The sequence below is a fragment of the Eleutherodactylus coqui genome, chromosome 1 (genome assembly GCF_035609145.1).
Source record: "Eleutherodactylus coqui strain aEleCoq1 chromosome 1, aEleCoq1.hap1, whole genome shotgun sequence".
Classification (NCBI taxonomy): Eukaryota; Metazoa; Chordata; class Amphibia; order Anura; family Eleutherodactylidae; genus Eleutherodactylus; species Eleutherodactylus coqui.
In genome coordinates this window covers 387,705,262-387,725,817 of record NC_089837.1, presented here as the reverse complement: position 1 = coordinate 387,725,817, position 20,556 = coordinate 387,705,262, and the positions used below count along the sequence as shown (strand labels likewise).

Below are 20,556 nucleotides of genomic sequence, written 5' to 3'. Positions count from 1 at the left end.
CTTGTCTTCTAGTTATAAAAGTACCATATTTTACGGCTATTTGATACATTTATGTTTTGATGGAAGAGAAGGGAAAATCGGAGGAATGTTTACACTGCCTTAAATATGTAGTGAAGCAACAATGCACTGACTTCATGGAAAAAGTGGAATCCTGGTTTATTCACTACATGGGAACATATTCAATGTTTCTGGTCAAATAAGCCTTTGTCAGGGGCCATAGTGTTACACCCGTAAGGCTCGTTTACAAGGGCGTATGAATACTACGCTGCAAGTCTTGCAGCCCCTAAGATCGCGTACGGGCTGCAATTGGCACTGCGCATGCCTGGGACTATGGCGTCACGGACATGTGCAGTGGGACTTTTTTTCTTCAAATTCCCCACTCTGTGCAGAGCAGGGCTTTATACTAAACGCTGCCCTTTTGGCAGGCATTGCGAATGGGCAGCATTTCAATACGCAGCCCTTCATGGGCTCCATTTGAAACGCAGAGAAATGGAGCATGCTGTGATTTATTTCTCCTGCGTTTTATATAGATGCCCCCTCGCAGCTCCAATGCAGGTGTGAATGAAAGAATGAAAGTCCATAGACTTTCATTGCCTCCATTCGCCGTGTTACGCATGGGAAATACGCGTGTGTAATACGTGGTGACAATATGCCTGTGTGTTTACAGGAGGTAGATTTGTTGTGGATTTTATATGTGAACCTACTGCATGAAAATCGGCAGCATTTACAGTAGCAGCAAAGCGGATGAGCTTTTCAAAATCTTGTCCACAAGCTGCAGAAAGAATCCTCACAAAACCAGTGCGTAAATTTACACGCTGTGGGGGATTTAAATCCGCAGCAGATTTTTTTTAATGCGGATTCCACCTTAGTCTAATGAGGAGGTGAAATCTGCACCAAATGGTGTGATTTTGACTTGGAATTTACATTACAGACCCTCCACAGCAAATTCCACCTAGTGTGAACATAATCTTCATCAATAAGGCCCCTGTCCACGGGCGTTGCGGTATCCCGCGGCGGATCTCCGCCTCGGGAGCCCCCGCCCGGGAGCAGGAGCCGGCAGACAGATCTTCGCTGTCAGCCTATCTGACAGATGGGCTGATCACGGAGAATCGCGGCAATTTGCAGCATGCTGAAAATTGCCGTCCGATAGCGGAGAATTGCAATGAAAAGCTTCAGACTGTGTGATTCGCCGGCTAAATCACGCCCGTGGACAGAGGGCCTAAGTGTCTCTTATACTTTGTCACTTCTGCTCCATTATACCACCTTTTCCCTCAGTGAATTCCCTCATTTGCTCTTCTACATATACCGTACACTAATAATGACATATTATGTAGCACTGGTATACAGTGGTGAAGGAGCAGAGAATGCTTGGTGCATAAGCCAACAGATGTTCTTACTTCCTGAACAGTATTGAAATGTCTCTTGATAATAGAAGGGCCTTTCCCCACATAGGACACAAATATTATAGATGTTCTACATTTTTTTTAAATGAAAAAATCTGTAATCTCTGAAATGCACCAAGTAATCTTGGATTTTAGCTGACTGTAAGCACATTACCTTTTTCCGTCTTGATAGGCCATATGGAGGCATAGAAGCTATTTTATTTTTTTTCCCTGCCTAGAACCCCCCCTTTATGAGCCTGATCAGAGAGCTATTATTTATACTCATGGTCATAAAAAAATAATAATAATCAAGCTCCTAGAAGGAGGTGTCGTTATGCTGCAAAACATGGCAGACGGCTACATCTCAGCCAGGTATGCAAATGATTAGAGTTGTGATATATTAGATGAACAGTCTTGCCACCTGAGGCCCTAAAAGGGGTTCCACCCTATATAAAGGCTCTCAGAGGCTACATGTGTGTACTGCATCTCCCATTCCGCTTGTGTAGAGCTTGTTGACCAAGAGACGCCTCTGACGCAATCAAAAAGATTTAGTCCAGTTAACAGAGTTTTAGGGGGGGCGCATTATTGGAATCTGAGAAGCTGGACGGTCGTATCAACGAATTGGACAGATCGGGCCAGGTGGCAGCAGTAGGTCGTATCCCGATAGTAAGACCTACCCCGGTTTTTGGGTGAGGGTTAAAATATAAGCCCCCCCCCTGAAAATAAGACCTAGATAACCTGTTACACCCCCCACCCCCTCCCAAAAAAAATCAATACTCACCTGGTCCGTGGTGTTCAATGGTCTCCGGCAGAGATGGCAGACGGGGAGGACTCTGCAGTTTGCCGCAGCGCTGCCGTGACATCGGTTGGCGTGGACCAGCTGAGTATAACCCCCCCCCCCCCCTCTTCTCCCCGAAAATAAGACACTGTGCCTCTTTGGAGGCAAAAATTAATATAAGACAGTGTCTTATTTTTGGGGAAACACGCTAGGAAGTGTTGACACTAGTGAATGCATGAGGGCATGTAGGCCGGGCGACTGGGCTCAGGACCTCTTCGACAAACCACTAATTGAAAGGATCTTCTGATCATCCAACAAGCACGATCATTACAGGCCTCTGTGTCTCTCTGAACCATTTACAGTTGCTTGGTTGAAGGATATTTGGTCTTGCGGAGCCTATTACATGTAATGCCTTTGACAGACCCATCATTGCCTTTGTTTGCAGTGGTGTGAAGGACTGCTTTAGGGCGCCCACCCTGGCGATTTTTTTTCCCTGCGAAATTCGCAGCATTTTTTTCTCTGCAGGGGTCTATGGGACTTGTAATGTTAAAATCGCGATAGACCCCTGCAGAGAAAAAAATGCTGGGAATTTCGCAGGGAAAAAAAATCGCCAGTGGGTGGGCGCCCTTAGAGTGGAACTGAGTTGTCTTCAGTAATGAATCCAGGTTTAGTTTGGGCACTGACAGCCGGGTTTGTGTCTGGAGATCGAGGGGTGAGCTTCTCAGTCCTGTCTTTGCTGTAGGGCAGAACACTGCCCCTACTGCCGGTCTGGCGGGGCCATAACCTATAACAGTCGGTCACCCCTAGTAGTGGTACGAGGGACAATGAGAGCCCAGTGATATGCTCAGGACATCCTGCAGCCACATGTGTTCCTCTCATGGCGGCTTCCAGGGGGCATGTTCCAGCAGGATAATACTCAGCCGCACACACAAGGGGGGGGTCACAAGAATGTCCCCACAACGTGGCTGCCTGGTTGCCAGATTTATCGTCAATAGAACATGTATGGGACATCTGGGATGCCAATTTTGACAACCTACAAGTTTGCACAAGCTAGAGCCGTGATGGCGAACCCATGACACATGTGTCAGCACTGACATGTGTAGCCATAGTCGCTGACACGCAGCCGCTCACCCCGATAGTGAATACCGGCAGGGGCCGTGGCTTCCCTGCTGGTATTCACTAACCAGCACTACTAGCAGCGCTGATCCCGGCGTGCAGCCAGGATCCTCCTCCCCCGTCATCTCCTACCTGTTGGTTCCGCGAGAGCGTCCGGCGAAGGAGGCATCCTGCAGCACACTGACGTCAGTGTGCGCCAGAGATCATCTCTGCTTGTGGCGCTCCAGGCACAGGTGGGGCGGAGCTTCCAGGAGGTAAGTACGTGAGTCTCGGGGGGGGGGGGGGGGGGGACTGTCACTGCTGCTAGAGGAGGTACAACAGGGTACTAGAGCCTCCATGCCCGCCCGTATCACATCTTGCATCCAAGCTAGAGGTGGTACAACAGGGTACTAGAGCCTCCATGCCTGCCCTATCACATCTTGTATCCAAGCTGGAGTCAGTACAACAGGTTACTAGAGCCTCCATGCCTGCCCTATCACATCTTGTATCCAAGCTAGAGGCGGGACAACAAGGTACTAGAGCCTCCCTTCAGGTGTTCAGTTTTCTACAATAAATGATGCTTTTGCTCTAATATTGCACTCACTTATACCAATGTTACAATTACATGTATAAAATTTCTTTTGATATTGACGACTCCTTCTAGCTGATGGATTTTTCTTTTAACAATGAGTGTATTAGAGGCCTCCCAATCTGGTTGACCCAGGTGATCTATTTATTACATAGGCTGCCATTCATCTGAATAATGGTCAGGTAATATTACATTATCCCTACAGCGGCTGCTTCCTTTCAAGGAGGGGGATGGTCTTTCTGAGACAGCCCTTTAAATCTTAGAATCCTAGTATTTCTGTTAAACCACTTTTCCTTGAATAATACACACAGCGCTATTTCTAATAGCTGCTACAATTGTCTGTACATTCTGAATCTACTACATCACAGCAGTTACTGTGCTCGACGACGTCTAGTGCACTCCTGGTCAGTGCAGACTGGCAAATGTAGCAATATGGCTCTAATCAAAAAAGAATGTTTATTTGGGAAGAGGGCTCCTGACTCAAAACAACTATTTTCTGCAAAATTGCCGTTTTTTTTCTTAAAAAGAAATCCAGATAGGTAACAGGCCTAATTTATCGGAGTTATGTACATAATGAAAATACTAATTATGGGATAGACGTTTTCAGTACTCCCATTGAAAAATACCGCCATTTGTATCTCTTCATACTGAAAAATAGCAAATGTGTAAATATGAGGCAATTAGGTTCCCCGTGCTGTTAAATATGTCTTTAGTATAGTATCTTGACAAACACTCCAGTGAGCTAGAATAACCGAGCTGCTTGTTCTTCACTGCTGGCTCTTCATGCTCCCACACCCTTGACATCTGCTGTGAAGTGATAATTATCGGTAAGCGACCTATGTTACTTAGCATGTACATTCAATGCCCTTTACACTACGGAGCTGTTCGCTGTATTATTTAGGAGTGATATGTTATCTACATTAACTCCGAAGCTGATTGTTTTTATCTTGAACTTGCTAGACCACAGTGTACTGGAAAGTGAAAAATGCTGATCTGCGATATCTTGTTAGAAGCGTTATACATTGCCTATAACATAACTATGGCTGCATCTGTTTTCATCTAAGTAGCCAAAAACTGTATTCAAATGGAACCACTGACTTCATGCAAACTTTGGTCTCTATTTGACATGCTTTCTGTCTGTTTCCATTGTGTTTGGTGGACACGATACCGTAGTTGCCTATCGGATGCCAAACTGAAACCACACAGCAGGTTCAGGGATACTGAAGAATTCTGATAACTGGTTGTAATACCACAGGGGTTAATGTATGGATTGTGAATGGGAGAGACAAGATCCCCACCTACAAATAAGCACTGCAAGTCTAAGATCTGTTGCCGATGGAGGTAACTCTTCAGCTCCAAGTGCTTGTACCTCCCACTTCTCTAATCCTCCTCAATGGACAACGTGAGCCAGCACTTTTGTGTAATTGTCAGGGACTGCCATTCATCATTTCAGGAGTTGTGCCAGGCCAACCTCTTTCCATCACTTTTATTTTTTATCTATGTAGGGTATTTGGAGCTCTGGATCAGAAAAACTAAAGTTCGAACATTGCCAAAATATTCTCCGAAGGTAATAGGCACGAAATTTTCAACTATAATTTAGATTTAAAGAAAATGTTATGCAAGACTGAATATATTGTGATTCTCCTAAAACTTTTGATGCGGCATAGGTTAAAAGTTTTGGAGATCTCCCACTGATTGTTCAGATGAGTACTTCTGCTGCTACTTTCTAACTCTCTGCTAGCTGAAGATGAGCTCATAGACTACTTGATACTGGGCCTGTCTGTAACTAGCAAGCAAAGACAGCGCTTGGTTCAAGTGCTCAGCCATCTCTGGTGGTCCTATTGACATGAATGGAACGGAGGTGCGCATGCAGACCCATACCTTTTCATGCAGAGGTCAGATGCATGCCACTTTGTAGCTCTCGTATGACTGCTGTCATGCGTGTAGCCAGCTTTAGGACTCCTGCACTGGAGAGCGCGATATTCTCACAGCTGCAGCAGGCGATTGCGAACGTCTCCCACTGTTTTCAATGGGGCCAGTGCTGCTGCTTCCAGCCCCATTAAACACAATTGTCGATATTTCAAAAAGAAAGGGAATGCGGCGCTATATATATATATACATATATATATATATATATATATATATATATATATATATATATAATATTTTTTTTACATGCAGCATCGCAGGAGTGAAAACATCGCAAATGAGAATGAAACAATTGAAAATCATGTGTTTTCACTCACTCTCTAATTGCAAGAAAATCGTGTGATTTTTCTTGCCAGTGTGCAGGAGCCCTCATACTAAGGCGCTCTTGTCAAAATAGTCCTTATTGATGAAGCCTGCTATCCTCAAGGACCAGTGATCTACCCCATCCTATATGGGATAGCACTGTAAGATGAAGCTATTCATTTTATATTGCTGCATTAGTTTAAAATATTTGCAACCATTTTTATTTTTTACACTTTTAACAATCCTTTAAAAAGAAACCTCGTAGGTTTCTTTAAGCCATGGGTCCCCAACTCCAGTCCTCAGGGACCACCAACAGGTCATGTTTTCAGGATATCCTATGGTAAGAACACCCGTGGCAATGTCTGAGGCACTGACAATAATGACATCACCTGTGCAATACCAAGGGAATCCAGAAAACATGACCTGTTGGCGGTCCCTGAGGACTGGAGTTGGGGAACACTGCTTTAAGCCATTAGGGACCAAGCACAGTAAATATACGGCGCCTGGTCCAGGGCTTTAAGCCCAGCTGTATGTAAAATTACGGTGGGGAATAAAGCCTCCTGCTTCTGTAATCAGTCAGAAGCAGGACAGGTGGTCCGCTGTTAGTCACAGCTGATAATCCGGAGGAGAAGGCAGGAGGGGCTTTTAACAACAAAAACAATTTTGGTAGCTAAAGGAAAATAATAGGACAGTAAAACCACCACATGGGTAAAATCCCTAAAAAGTGTCCTTAAGGTACAAAACAGCTTGGTCCTTAAGGGGTTAAAAGGTTAAGGTGTTAAAAATAGCTGCAAATATTTTAAAATAATAAGCAATACTCACCCATCCTCTTCCCTGGCAATCCAATGCTGTAGCTGCCACAGTTGTCCTAGTCTGTCTTTACGCACAGCCACTATATGGCTGCTGCAGCCGGTCTGGGGCCGCAGCGATCGTGTGTTGTTCCTTTGGCATCACTTCTTAGATGCTGGGGAGTCATGATGCCAGGAGAATGACATGTAACCGCGACGCAACAGAATTGGTTGCTAAAAACCATGCTTTTTTCTGGTGCTTTTGCTCACTTTTTGGCCGGTTTCACACGGCTGTCAAAATTGCGCAATTTTCTCACGATGCGACCACTATAAATTGCATGTATGTGAAGCCCATGCTTTCCAATGGGTTCCTTCACATTAGCTGAAAATTGCCATGATTTGCAAGGTTTTGTAGCCCAGGTTTCCCTATTGAGCCTTCCTATGTATTGCAGTTTTTGCAATACATGTACAGTTTTTGTGCGACGTGATGCAACTTTTACAGTAGGAAATCTGACTGTAAAAGCCCTAAAATAAGCCCTTGCCGCAATAAAAAAAAAAAAAAAATGCATCACCTAACAGGCGCTATTAGCTCCTCACACGTCTTCCCTGAAGCTCTAGCAGACTCGCTTAAAGTTTTCCCTCAGCGGTTCCTGGTTTGGAGGTTCAAAATCCCCGCCTCCAGAAAGCACTGGCTCTAATTGGCTGAACCACAGGGCTCGAGAACCAACCAGAGCCAGTGCTCGATGAATGATTGGCTGTGATTAGTTCATTTGGTCTTTTTGTGTGTTTTGGGAGCCGATGTGTACAAAAAGCGCAATTTTGACAGTTTATTTATTTTTTTATAATGCTATTGACCATGCGGTATAAATGATATGTTATCCTTATACTTTGGGCTGTTAACTCCTTAGTGACCACCCACCATCCTGGGCTTTATTATGCTGGCCCTGTAGACTAAAGCCCTGGGGTCTAGGAGTGTGACAGCTCCCTACTATCAGCTACTAGAGGTAGCCAAGAGGTTGGAGCTATCATTGGAGGTCACGCTGTTTGGTTGCCGCTATCCAATGGATAACAGCGATTGCATAAAAGTTTTTTAAAAAAATCCATGAGGGAAGATAAAACTTCTGGCCTCTACAATGTCCTGTGATGACCTGGTCCTGCAACAACTTGTCAGCGGCTTCTGCGTGCCAATGGCAGAAGAGCCAGGGAAACTTAAAATCTCCCAGGTACCTCGTGGCCAAGAGCCTGGAGCTTTCACAGGGGTGTGCGGTAGGCGGTCCCTGGCCACGACACGTCACCTCCCTTCACTGATCAGATCTGTGTGGGGAAATTAAATTACTTACCTAAGGCCCCCAGATTTGTCCCCTGATGAGATCTCTAGCCATGGACCTTTCCCTGACTTCTGCGCATGCGCCCGTTGGCAAAGTCTCCTTGCTCCCGGCTTCAAAAGGTGGCCGAGAGCCTGGGGCAGTGACCTAGGCATTGTTGTGCGGTCCCTGGTCATGTGTCCGCCATTATCCATTGATATAAAAGGGTAGCGATTAGGGATGAGTGAGTATACTCGCTAAGGCACTACTCGCTCGAGTAATGTGCCTTTAGCCGAGTATCTCCCCGCTCATCTCGAAAGATTCGGGGGCCGCCGCGGGGCGGGGAGCTGCGGGGGAGAGCAGGGAGGAACGGAGGGGAGATCTCTCTCTCCCTCTCTCCCGCCCGCTCTCCCCTGCTCCCCGCCGCAACTCACCTGTCAGCTGCGGCGGCCCCCGAATCTTTAGGGACGAGCAGGGAGATACTCGGCTAAGGCACATTACTCGAACGAGTAGTGCCTTAGCGAGTATACTTGCTCATCCCTAGTAGCGATCTATCTTAGGCCGGTTTCATGCGGCTGGATAGGAATTGTGGATTCCTCAAGCGTATTGTATGAATCAATCAAATCTATTGGAATACACAACTCTGCTCACATTAGCGGACTAAAGTTATGTAATCCACTCGCAGAAGATAGAATGCAGCATGTTCTATTTTACTGCGGGTATCCGCAACATAGAGCGCATTGTGCTTTATAGTCGCAGATATTCCCCCAGCCCACATGCAGCTACATTGTGTACGGGCTGCGAGTACCTGCATCATCACTAAGCCAGGGTGCAGGAAATATAAACAAACCAAAAAGGTGTACTGCGCATGACCGCCTGTGTGAGTACACACTTATGCACAGTACATTACTTGGGCGTTCACAGGGCTACGGCCGGGCTCACAGCTGGGATCCGCTGCAGGTATCTGCAAGTGGATTCCACATACGGCCGTATGAGCCCGGCGTTATTTAGATCACTGCCTGTAATCTCCCCAGGAACGCTCACCTTCCTGCAGTTCCAGGAGCAACTTATCGAACGCCTTCTGTGTGAGACCGCCGCACCTCAGCAAGCTTATGATTCTTAGGAGGTGCGAAGCCTCACAGAGCGCCACTTTCTACACCCTACCCTGCCACTGAGGTCAAGAAATACATCCCAAAAAAGTGTTGGGTTTGCAGCAAGCATGAGAGGAGGGATACCCTGTTTTATTGCCCCATGTGCCCATCCCAGACGGTCTTCTGTAATTATCTTAGTTTTCAGACAGACCACACAGTTTTACATTATTTCTTTTATTTAATATTTAGCAAACATCTAAAAGGTTGGGGGGGGGGGGGGGGGGTTAGGGAGTCAAGTTTTTTTTCTGCACAAGTTAGCATTGGGGCCTGGAATTTATTTAGGTGTTCCCTGCAATCCAATGGGTTTTCCATTATAAGCCTAGCCATGTGTCCAGTAAACAGATTGAGCCTTCAATGGGTAAAACACAGGCCAAACAGGGGTATCCAGTTTGGGGTGCAAATCCTCATTTTCATGTGCTCTATAGAAGAAAAGCATGTCTTTAAAATTGCATATTTGTAAAAATATGTAATTATATTTTTCCTTCTCTGAATTGCATTAATTTCTGAAAAAAAACTGCGGTCAAAATACTCCTGACCCCCTCAGTGAATACATTAAGGGGTGTATTTTTTTTATGGGGTCATATGGGAGTATCTATCATTCTGACACCTATGAGCCTTTGCAATCTTGGCAATAGACTTATCAAAAATTTGTACGGTATGTTTGCACATATTGCAGTAGAGGAAAGGGGCGAGGAAGCGAATATCAAGTAGGGGTAAGATACCGCTCTCCCATCCTGGAACAGGTTTGCCCTAAAACCAGAAAGTTGCTTTAAATATACAAATGCTAACTACCCAGGGAATTATTGTCCACAGAACCCCCATCAGCCTCCACCATGCTCCCAAACACTTAGCGTCATCCTCCAACCCTCCCCGGCCGGGCCCTATGCAGGCAAGCCTGGGCACAGAAACCTGTCAGGCTCACATACGCCTTGTGGGCAGGGGGCTGTTTTTGACACCTGATCGTCACATGCCAAGATGAGACCACGGGCTCTCCCCCTCATCTCAGTACTGAATAGGACGGGAAGGAGGATCACCGCTGAAGTACCTGAGCCAGCACGGCCTCGCCTTCTGTATGAGCCTGTCCGTGAGCTGCCAGGTACCACCTGTGCCCGCAGCTTCTTTAGACACAGCCTGTGTGGGGACTCCAAAGACATGCAGTGTTTGGGGAGCAAGCCTTGTGAACGCATCTGTCTAATGATGGAACGGCATGGCGATCATTGCCTATAATGTGGTCTATTTGGTTTCCAGTTTTCACTTTCACCAGCCTAAGCAGCATGCTGCACTGTTTCCTTCCGTGTTGAGATGTCATTTTGCGCTGGAGGTTATGAACGGAGCCTCCGATGCTGATATGGAGGAGCTGTAGTACTTATCCCCTCCCAGATCACACGGTGCTGGCTCTGTGTGACCCCCCGTGCGCTTTGTGTGGTGATGGCGTACTCTGCGCATGTAATACGCTATACCAATCTGCTGGAAGCTCCCATGTTACTGCTCACCTGTTGTGCAATATACACATGTAATAAAGACCGCAGATTTTCTATCGTGGTGCGTATACAGGCCCGGACCCTGCATGGCAGCCTGCAGCAAATTCCGCTAGTGTGAAGCTGCCCTTACACTAAAGCCTCATGGACAGAGGCGCACTGGATTTGCTGAACCTGCGATTGGCGGAAGATCCGCAGTTCAAGCCGCCCAGAGGAAAGCATGGAGCGTCCGCACCTCCAGCACACGTGCCAATTTGTTTTGCTTCTTTTTGGTGTGGAATAGAACTTGCGGTATGCTTTATGTTACTGGGGATTCCGTGCGGATGGGCTCCGTTGGTCTCTATGACAGCGAGCGATCTGCAATTCATTTGTGGATTTGGAGGCAGATCCCTCTCTGGTTGCTTGGAGACCAAGCAGGGAGGTGGGCAGGTACTTTGGGCTTGTCATTTTTTTTCCCGTACGGATAAGCCAGTGTGGATCTGCGCGGAAAAAAAAATTGTATCCGCAATCGCCGGCAAGCATTTAAAAAAATGTCCACACTGACTCGTAGGTCTTCGGCTGTGGAAATCCATGCGTGATGTGCACAGGAGACCTAATGCCTCATGCTCACAGCCGCGTCGGGTTGGACTCGGTGGCCCGGCACTGACACACACAGACCCATACTCCCCTGTCTGGATCCGCCGTGAGTGCCGAGGCCGGCATGCGCAGGGCAGGGCATGATGTGCCGGCGCTGGGCTGTGACGCAAATTCCTGCGATACTTCTGCAGTGCTCACAGCGGGATGGACGGCTTCCTCTGACGGCAATGAAAGCTCTCCATGCAATTTTCTGCACCAAATAGAGCACGCTGCGAGTCTCTCCGCAAGCGGAAAATCGCAGTTGATTTCCGCTTGTGGGCATGGAATAATCTTTTAATATAGCATGTCTTTGGACGGCCATTGCTGCAGCCGTCCGGCCAGCAATAATCCATCCATTGTCATTGGGCCTAACACGAGTTACTTTCTCCTTGGTAACATTCCTTAGAGCATGTTATGAGTGAGGGAGACTAATTGTCAGGAATGGCCGCCTAGTAGCAAGGCGCTGGCCGCTGTCAGCGGGGGAGCAGCGGACGCTGTACTGCTGTACTCCAGTCAGTCAGCACCAGCTGGCCCCGCGCCAGGTAAATATTCAGGCAGTTGATGACGTCATGCCCCCGTGCACGAGTTCCTCTAGCCACGCCCCTTCCTTCTCACTGACGCTCAGGACAACCAATCAGCGCTCTAAGAGTTGGAGCTCGCCGTGACGTCACTCCCAGCTGCTCTTCTACCCAAACAGAATGGAGAACAGCACACCGGAGCCGGCGCGGGGCGGAGTTACGTTCCCTGACGTGAAACCGCTGGCAGCCAATCAGCGCACAGGTCGGCCAGACGCCGCCAAGCTCGGTTTTTTGTTTGAGGTGACGGGAAGGGAGGAAACAGCGAGAGGAGGAAGAGACGACGGCCCGGGAGGACGGCGGCGGTGCGCGGACATACTGGGCGCCAGGCACCGGCTCACGGCAGGAGCACTAAGGAGCAGCGGCAGGGGGCGCGGGCACCGCGTGTGGGCACCGGTGAGGGGCCGCAGCGGGCTGACTGATAAGTAGGGGCGACCTCTTCGCACTGAGGATGCTGTATCCCCGCGCCCTGCTCCGGCCCACCGCTCTCCCCGTCTCCCCGTGACGGCCTGCACTCCCCAGCTGCACAGGCCCGGGCCTCCACCGCCGCTCTCCTGTCTCCTGCGTGTACGGCAGCTGCTGCCCTCCTCCGCCTCCCCCGCTCACATGAACCGGCCCGCTCTAGCAGAGCCACTGCACTGACGGAGAGCTCGTCCGGCCCGCCGTCCTAGAGACCTGAGCGCAGGACACGGTGAGCAGTGCGGACGAGGCGGGAGGCCTGCAGGAGGACGCGGGCAGAGGCCTACTCCCCGGGACCGGGGCCAGCGGGGGGATGTGCTGCGGGGCCCCACAGGCCTGGTGCGCCGGGCTTCCTGTGGGCCGCGCTGCTCCGGCCTCCTCTTCCTCCTGTACCCTGCTGGTGGAGGGGGTTCCTAGGGGGGCTGTGGCGGCACCCCGACTGTCCCCCGGCCGCCCCTGCAGCACCCCTGCCTGTGGTCTTCCATCAGGCTCCATCCCCCCTGCCGGACTCCTGATCCTTCCCTAAACGTGTCGGGTGTCCTCGGAGGGGCAGGGGGGAGCGGGGCACCAGGGCAGGAGCCTAGGACCTCCTGTGTGCTCCCTAGTACCAGGGAGGCCTGCTGGGAGCAGGACTGGATAGTGCCCCAGTCTGTGGGGCTCTGCCTCCATGTAGGGGCTGCTGTTGTAGCACTTAGGCCTCATGCCCACGGGCGGATTGTTGCTGCTGAATCCAGAGTGGCGCCCGTGCTCAGGATCCGCAGCAGTAACCCTCCATAGTATGCCCACGGGCAAAAACCAATTGCAGTTTCCGCTTGCGGATGAAACCTCGCAGCATGCTCTATTTTAGTGCGGTTACCGCACGGACGACTTCCGCTGAAGTCAATGGAAGCCGTCCAATCCGCAGCCCGTTCGCAACCGACATTGTGGATGGGCCGCAGATTCCGTGGGGAAAGCAGGAGTTTAAAAACCCCCCACCTACACATGTGCAGCAGCCGGCGCTTCCACGCACATCCGCAGTAAAGAAAAGACAGGTATGCAGGGCTTATGGCCATGGGTGTATTCCGTGCCGGACTCCCCATGCGGAATCCGTGTGCCCGTGGGCATGAGGCCTCCCTGTAAGCCCGGTATGTACAGTCTGCTAGGTGAGCCCGCTGTCAGTATGTCCATGGGTCTGGCATCTTTTTAAGGCCGGCTGCACGCTGCTGGGTCGGACTCTGAACGCAGGACCCCGCAGCAGGATACAACGCAGTGCCCGCCTGGCGAATGCACATACCTGGCTCATTTCTTCTTCATGTATACTACAGATGGACTTGGCAGTACTGCTTTTTTTTTCCTCCCGCGCCATTGCTAGGCAATGACGTGGAATTAGCAACCTGTCCACAAGTCAGATGGTTTCTGTTGACTTCAATGGAAGCTGTCTGTGCGGACACCGTACAAAAATAGAGCATGCTGCGATACGTTTCTGCTCGTGTGCAGGAAGAAGCTGCCCTCCCACAGCATGCTATGGACGGGTTCCACAATGTGCAGGCGGCCTAATCCTTGTGTTGGTGTACCTCATGCCATATAAAGGACCTCGCACTGCTTTAGTATCTTGCCTGTCGCCCCTCATATGATGCAGGTCTGCCTGCTGGGACCAGGCAGGAATAAACCGCTGGACAGTCAGACCATTCAGGACCCATTTAGAGATATATTATTAATGTGCAGCAGTCGGGCAGCTGTGGGGAACATGCTAAGTGACTGAACTAAAGAGAAATCCTAAAACGCATCAATATTTGGTGTGACACCTTTTACCTTCACCACTGCATCAGTTCTTCTAGGTACACTTGCACACAGGTTTTGAAGGAGCTCTGTAGGAAGGTTGTTCCAGATATCTTGGAGAACTAATCACAGATCTTTTGTAGATGTCGGCTTGTTCAAATCCTTCTGTCTCTTCATGTAATCCCAAACAGACTCGATGCTCAGATCAGGGCTTCGTGGGGGCCATATCATCACTTCCAGGACTCATTGTACTTAATGACATATCGTCTGTATGTTTGGGGTGGTTGTTCTGCTGCAGAATGAATTTGGAGCCAATCAGATGCCTCCCTGATGCTACTGCAATGATGGATAAGAATCTGCCTGTATTTCTCAGCATTGAGGACACAAATAATCCTGAACAAATCCCCAACTCTATTTGCTGAACTGCAGCCCCCAACTTGTAAGGAACCTCCACCATGCTTCACTGCTGCCACACATTATTGTAGCGCTCTCCACCATGCTTCACTGCTGCCACACATTATTGTAGCGCTCTCCACCATGCTTCACTGCTGCCACACATTATTGTGGCGCTCTCCACCATGCTTCACTGCTGCCACACATTATTGTGGCGCTCTCCACCATGCTTCACTGCTGCCACACATTATTGTGGCGCTCTCCACCATGCTTCACTGCTGCCACACATTATTGTGGCGCTCTCCACCATGCTTCACTGCTGCCACACATTATTGTGGCGCTCTCCACCATGCTTCACTGCTGCCACACATTATTGTGGCGCTCTCCACCATGCTTCACTGCTGCCACACATTATTGTGGCGCTCTCCACCATGCTTCACTGCTGCCACTCATTATTGTGGCGCTCTCCACCATGCTTCACTGCTGCCACACATTATTGTGGCGCTCTCCACCATGCTTCACTGCTGCCACACATTATTGTGGCGCTCTCCACCATGCTTCACTGCTGCCACACATTATTGTGGCGCTCTCCACCATGCTTCACTGCTGCCACACATTATTGTGGCGCTCTCCACCATGCTTCACTGCTGCCACACATTATTGTGGCGCTCTCCACCATGCTTCACTGCTGCCACACATTATTGTGGCGCTCTCCACCATGCTTCACTGCTGCCACACATTATTGTGGCGCTCTCCACCATGCTTTACTGCTGCCACACATTATTGTGGCGCTCTCCACCATGCTTTACTGCTGCCACACATTATTGTGGCGCTCTCCACCATGCTTCACTGCTGCCACACATTATTGTGGCGCTCTCCACCATGCTTCACTGCTGCCACACATTATTGTGGCGCTCTCCACCATGCTTCACTGCTGCCACACATTATTGTGGCGCTCTCCACCATGCTTCACTGCTGCCACACATTATTGTGGCGCTCTCCACCATGCTTCACTGCTGCCACACATTATTGTGGCGCTCTCCACCATGCTTTACTGCTGCCACACATTATTGTGGCGCTCTCCACCATGCTTCACTGCTGCCACACATTATTGTGGCGCTCTCCACCATGCTTCACTGCTGCCACACATTATTGTGGCGCTCTCCACCATGCTTCACTGCTGCCACACATTATTGTGGCGCTCTCCACCATGCTTCACTGCTGCCACACATTATTGTGGCGCTCTCCACCATGCTTCACTGCTGCCACACATTATTGTGGCGCTCTCCACCATGCTTCACTGCTGCCACACATTATTGTGGCGCTCTCCACCATGCTTCACTGCTGCCACACATTATTGTGGCGCTCTCCACCATGCTTCACTGCTGCCACACATTATTGTGGCGCTCTCCACCATGCTTCACTGCTGCCACACATTATTGTGGCGCTCTCCACCATGCTTCACTGCTGCCACACATTATTGTGGCGCTCTCCACCATGCTTCACTGCTGCCACACATTATTGTGGCGCTCTCCACCATGCTTCACTGCTGCCACACATTATTGTGGCGCTCTCCACCATGCTTCACTGCTGCCACACATTATTGTGGCGCTCTCCACCATGCTTCACTGCTGCCACACATTATTGTGGCGCTCTCCACCATGCTTCACTGCTGCCACACATTATTGTGGCGCTCTCCACCATGCTTCACTGCTGCCACACATTATTGTGGCGCTCTCCACCATGCTTCACTGCTGCCACACATTATTGTGGCGCTCTCCACCATGCTTCACTGCTGCCACACATTATTGTGGCGCTCTCCACCATGCTTCACTGCTGCCACACATTATTGTGGCGCTCTCCACCATGCTTCACTGCTGCCACACATTATTGTGGCGCTCTCCACCATGCTTCACTGCTGCCACACATTATTGTGGCGCTCTCCACCATGCTTTACTGCTGCCTGCAGACACTCATTATTGTACCGCTCTCCTCCATGCTTTACTGCTGCCTGCAGACACTCATTATTGTACCGCTCTCCTCCATGCTTTACTGCTGCCTGCAGACACTCATTATTGTACCGCTCTCCTCCATGCTTTACTGCTGCCTGCAGACACTCATTATTGTACCGCTCTCCACCATGCTTCACTGCTGCCTGCAGACACTCATTATTGTACTACTCTCCAGCTCTTCTGTTACAGCCAAATATATCTAATTTTGACTCATCAGTCCAGAGCAGCTGCTGCCATTTCTCTCCCAGCACCTATGTCTTTGTGCTTCGTTGTCACTTGGCCTTGTTTCTTTGTCAAAGGTATGACATTTTGGCCACAATTCTTCCATGAAGGCCACTTCTGGCCAGACTTCTCCGAACTGCAGATAGATATAACCGGGTCCCACTGGTTTCTACCTAGTCAGAGTTGACTGCATTGCTGGACATCTTTCGATTTTTGAAGTGAAGTAAGCATGATGTGTCTTTCATCTGCTGCACTAAGTTTCCTTGGCTGACCACTACGTCTACGGTCAGTGATGTGGGCTGTTCAAGATCTCTTTAAGCACAAAAACAGGCAACATCTTGAAACCCCAGTCTGCTTTGAAATCTTTGCTTGGGAGAGACCTTGCTGATGCTGTATAACTACCTGGTGTCATGTTGATGTGCTCAGCCCTCCCATGATGTATGACTAGAGACATAAAACTGTCTTGCACAACCTCACCTTTTTGTAGCAGTTCCTCACCTACCATGTTTCCCCAAAAATAAGACATTGTCACAGCCGGCGCTCAATGAGCCAATTGCAGCCACTCAGTGAAGTCATTGGACCTATTTTTGGGGAAACACGGTAGCTATAATCCTAAAAAAATCGCTGATTTTCTGCAAGTGTACCTAGAAGAATTGATGCCATTTTGAAGGCAAACAGTGATCACACCAAATATTAATTTACCTTTCCTTTATTCATTCACCTTGGATGCATTTGTTGACAAAAATAAACTTTTGTCACTTCTATTTTTGAAGACCACCTTCGCAGCAGCTTTCCCACACCTGCCTGAATCTTCTGCACAGTAGCAGGGTATTTAGAGTCTGGTAGGTGATGCGGCCGGCAGTATGTTGATGGTTTTGCCGTCTTCAGAATACTTGTCGTCTTTTTAATCTTTGTCTTAATGTACCTCAAGTAGTAGAAAGGATCTTGTACTTGAGTAGCTTTCCTTCCCTATTTGATATTGCAGCACAGTCTTCCTGTCAGCACTTGTATAAGAATTGTTTTTCAGACATAGCAACACAAAAAGAGGCTTGGAGTAAATCCTGAAATGACTCCTGTGCTAGATTTATGCCCCTGGAGGTACTGGACTACTTAGATCTTGCGTGGTTACAGGTGGCACTCACGTTGGTGTCATTGGTACTTAATGGGTCTGTCAAATATTCTGCCCCTCAAGAAGCAAGAAAACCTGGTGAAGCAGGACTGAAGCCGGTATAAGATGTTAAGCTGGCCATACACTTCCCATAACTCTGGGCCAAACCCTTGTTTGGCTGACAGCTATTACTCCCAACATCCTCACCTCTGATGGCTTCAGTGTGAACAGCACTGCCCTCTTACATATCGGTAGTAGTATTTGTTGGCCTGGGTTGTAGTGACGTGGTTGATTGGCAGTGTCTGCCACTATCATACCATTTGTGTACACTGTGAAAGCTCCTAAAATACACGTTGAACATCTATAGGGTCCCTTTAGGCCAGCTTCACACAACCAGATTTCAATTGTGGAATCCGTGATCGGCACCCATGTGGACCAACGTTGGTCGAAACGTCGCTGTATTTTTTTTCTGCCTCTGGGAAAATAAACACACTTTGATTCTGTGCACCCAAGGATGCTGCTACCTGCTTTTTTCTGTTTCCAATGGGATTGGTGACAGCGGCGCCCGCTCCATTGAAAGCAACGGTAGAACTTCGCAATCCCCTACCGCTGCAGTGACAGCTGCAGCAGGGGGTTCCTTAAGCCCCGCAGGGATGCGAGGCTGTTACATCCAGGGGTTTAACGACTATTTTCAGACCGCTGTGCGCACGCTCTCCCATAGACTTCTGTGTCTCCTGCCAGAAGATTCAAGGAGTCGTCTCACTATGGACATTCAGAATTTAACACTCAAGGCTTTTCCTGCATTTCCACACCAAAATCTGCAGTAAACTAGGACATGATTTTGCTGCGGATTTAGCCACAGGACTTTATTTCTTACATTGAAATCCGCAGTGAATTTCCCACATAGTAAGCTGGGGTTTTGTGACGGGATTTGAATTTTCAGTGGATTTTTTTCCCCGCTGTTGGTGAATACGGTTTGTAAAAAGCCATTCACTAACCTTATTCTGTATGTAGTTATAGAATCTTGGTGCAGAAGTTTTCTGCAACTAGTATTTGATATTTACCCCAAATCACTGAAAATGGCCGAACATACTGAAAAAAAAAAAAAAAAAAACCATGGGCAGGTACAAACTCCAATTCCTGGCAATATGCAGAAAGAAAAATGCTATATGGTAGCTGTAGCACAGGGGCAAAATACTGATGGAACAACCACGTGTATGCGTACCACACATTGGGGTATCTAAGTATTCTACTCATTGTCAAAAAAACACACGAGTTGTCTGAATCTTATGAAACTTTGTGTGATTGTAACATTGATATTGATATGTGAGTACACTATCAGAGCAAAAGGATAATTTATTGCACAAAACTCAACACTTGATGGGAGGCTCTAGTACCCTGTTATACCGCCTCTAGCTTGGATACAAGATGTGATACTGGCGGGCATGGAGGCTCTAGTACCGTGTTGCACTGCCTCTAGCTTTGATATAGGGTATGATACGGGCAGGCATGGAGGCTCTAGTACCCTGTTGCACCGCCTCTAGCTTGGATATAAGGTGCAATACGGGCAGGCATGGAGGCTCTAGTATCCTGTTGTACCGCCTATAGCTTGGATACAAGATGTGATACAGGAGGGCATGGAGGCTCTAGTACCCTGTTGCACTGCCTCTAGCTTGGATATAAGGTGTGATACGGGCAGGCATGGAGGCTCTAGTATCCTGTTGGGCCGCCTCTAGCTTGGATACAAGATGTGATACTGGCGGGCATGGAGGCTCTAGTACCGTGTTGCACTGCCTCTAGCTTTGATATAGGGTATGATACGGGCAGGCATGGAGGCTCTAGTATCCTGTTGTACCGCCTCTAGCTTGGATACAAAATGGGATATGGGTGGGCATGGAGGCTCTAGTATGCTGTTGCACTGCCTCTAGCTTGGATATAAGGTGTGATACGGGTGGGCATGGAGGCTCTGGTATCCTGTTGTACTGCCTCTAGCTTGGATATAAGGTGCGATACGGGCAGGCATGGAGGCTCTAGTATCCTGTTGGGCCGCCTCTAGCTTGGATACAAGATGTGATACTGGCGGGCATGGAGGCTCTAGTACCGTGTTGCACTGCCTCTAGCTTGGATATAGGGTGTGATACGGGTGGACATGGAGGCTCTAGTATCCTGTTGTACCGCCCCTATCTTGGATATAAGGTGTGATACGTGTGGGCATGGAGGCTCTAGTACCCTGTTGCACTGCCTCTAGCTTGGATATAAGCTGTGATACGGGCAAGCATGGAGGCTCTAGTATCCTGTTGGGCCGCCTCTAGCTTGGATGCAAGATGTGATACGGTTGGGCATGGAGGCTCTAGTACCCTGTTGCACTGCCTCTGGCTTGGATATAAGGTGTGATACGGGCAAGCATGGAGGCTCTAGTATCCTGTTGGGCCGCCTCTAGCTTGGATACAAGATGTGATACGGTTGGGCATAGAGGCTCTAGTACCCTGTTGCACTGCCTCTAGCTTGGATATAAGGTGTGATGGGGGTGGACATGGAAGCTCTAGTATCCTTTTGTACCACCCCTAGCTTGGATATAAGGTGTGATACGTGTGGGCATGGATGCTCTAGTACCCTG

General features: G+C 48.9%; 1 protein-coding gene across 3 annotated transcripts in view; it reads left to right on the top strand.

Annotated features, from left to right (window-relative positions):
- The first annotated feature begins 12,181 nt into the window (after positions 1-12,181).
- TFDP1 (transcription factor Dp-1) overlaps positions 12,182-20,556 on the top strand; it is an 88,802-nt gene continuing 80,427 nt past the window's right edge. For 2 of the 3 annotated variants that reach the window (XM_066579666.1, XM_066579665.1), the window contains exon 1: positions 12,182-12,678. The gene's annotated coding sequence lies outside the window, so the exon portion shown is untranslated. The remainder of the gene's footprint in view (positions 12,679-20,556) is intronic. The other variant, XM_066579667.1, reaches the window with a different exon arrangement.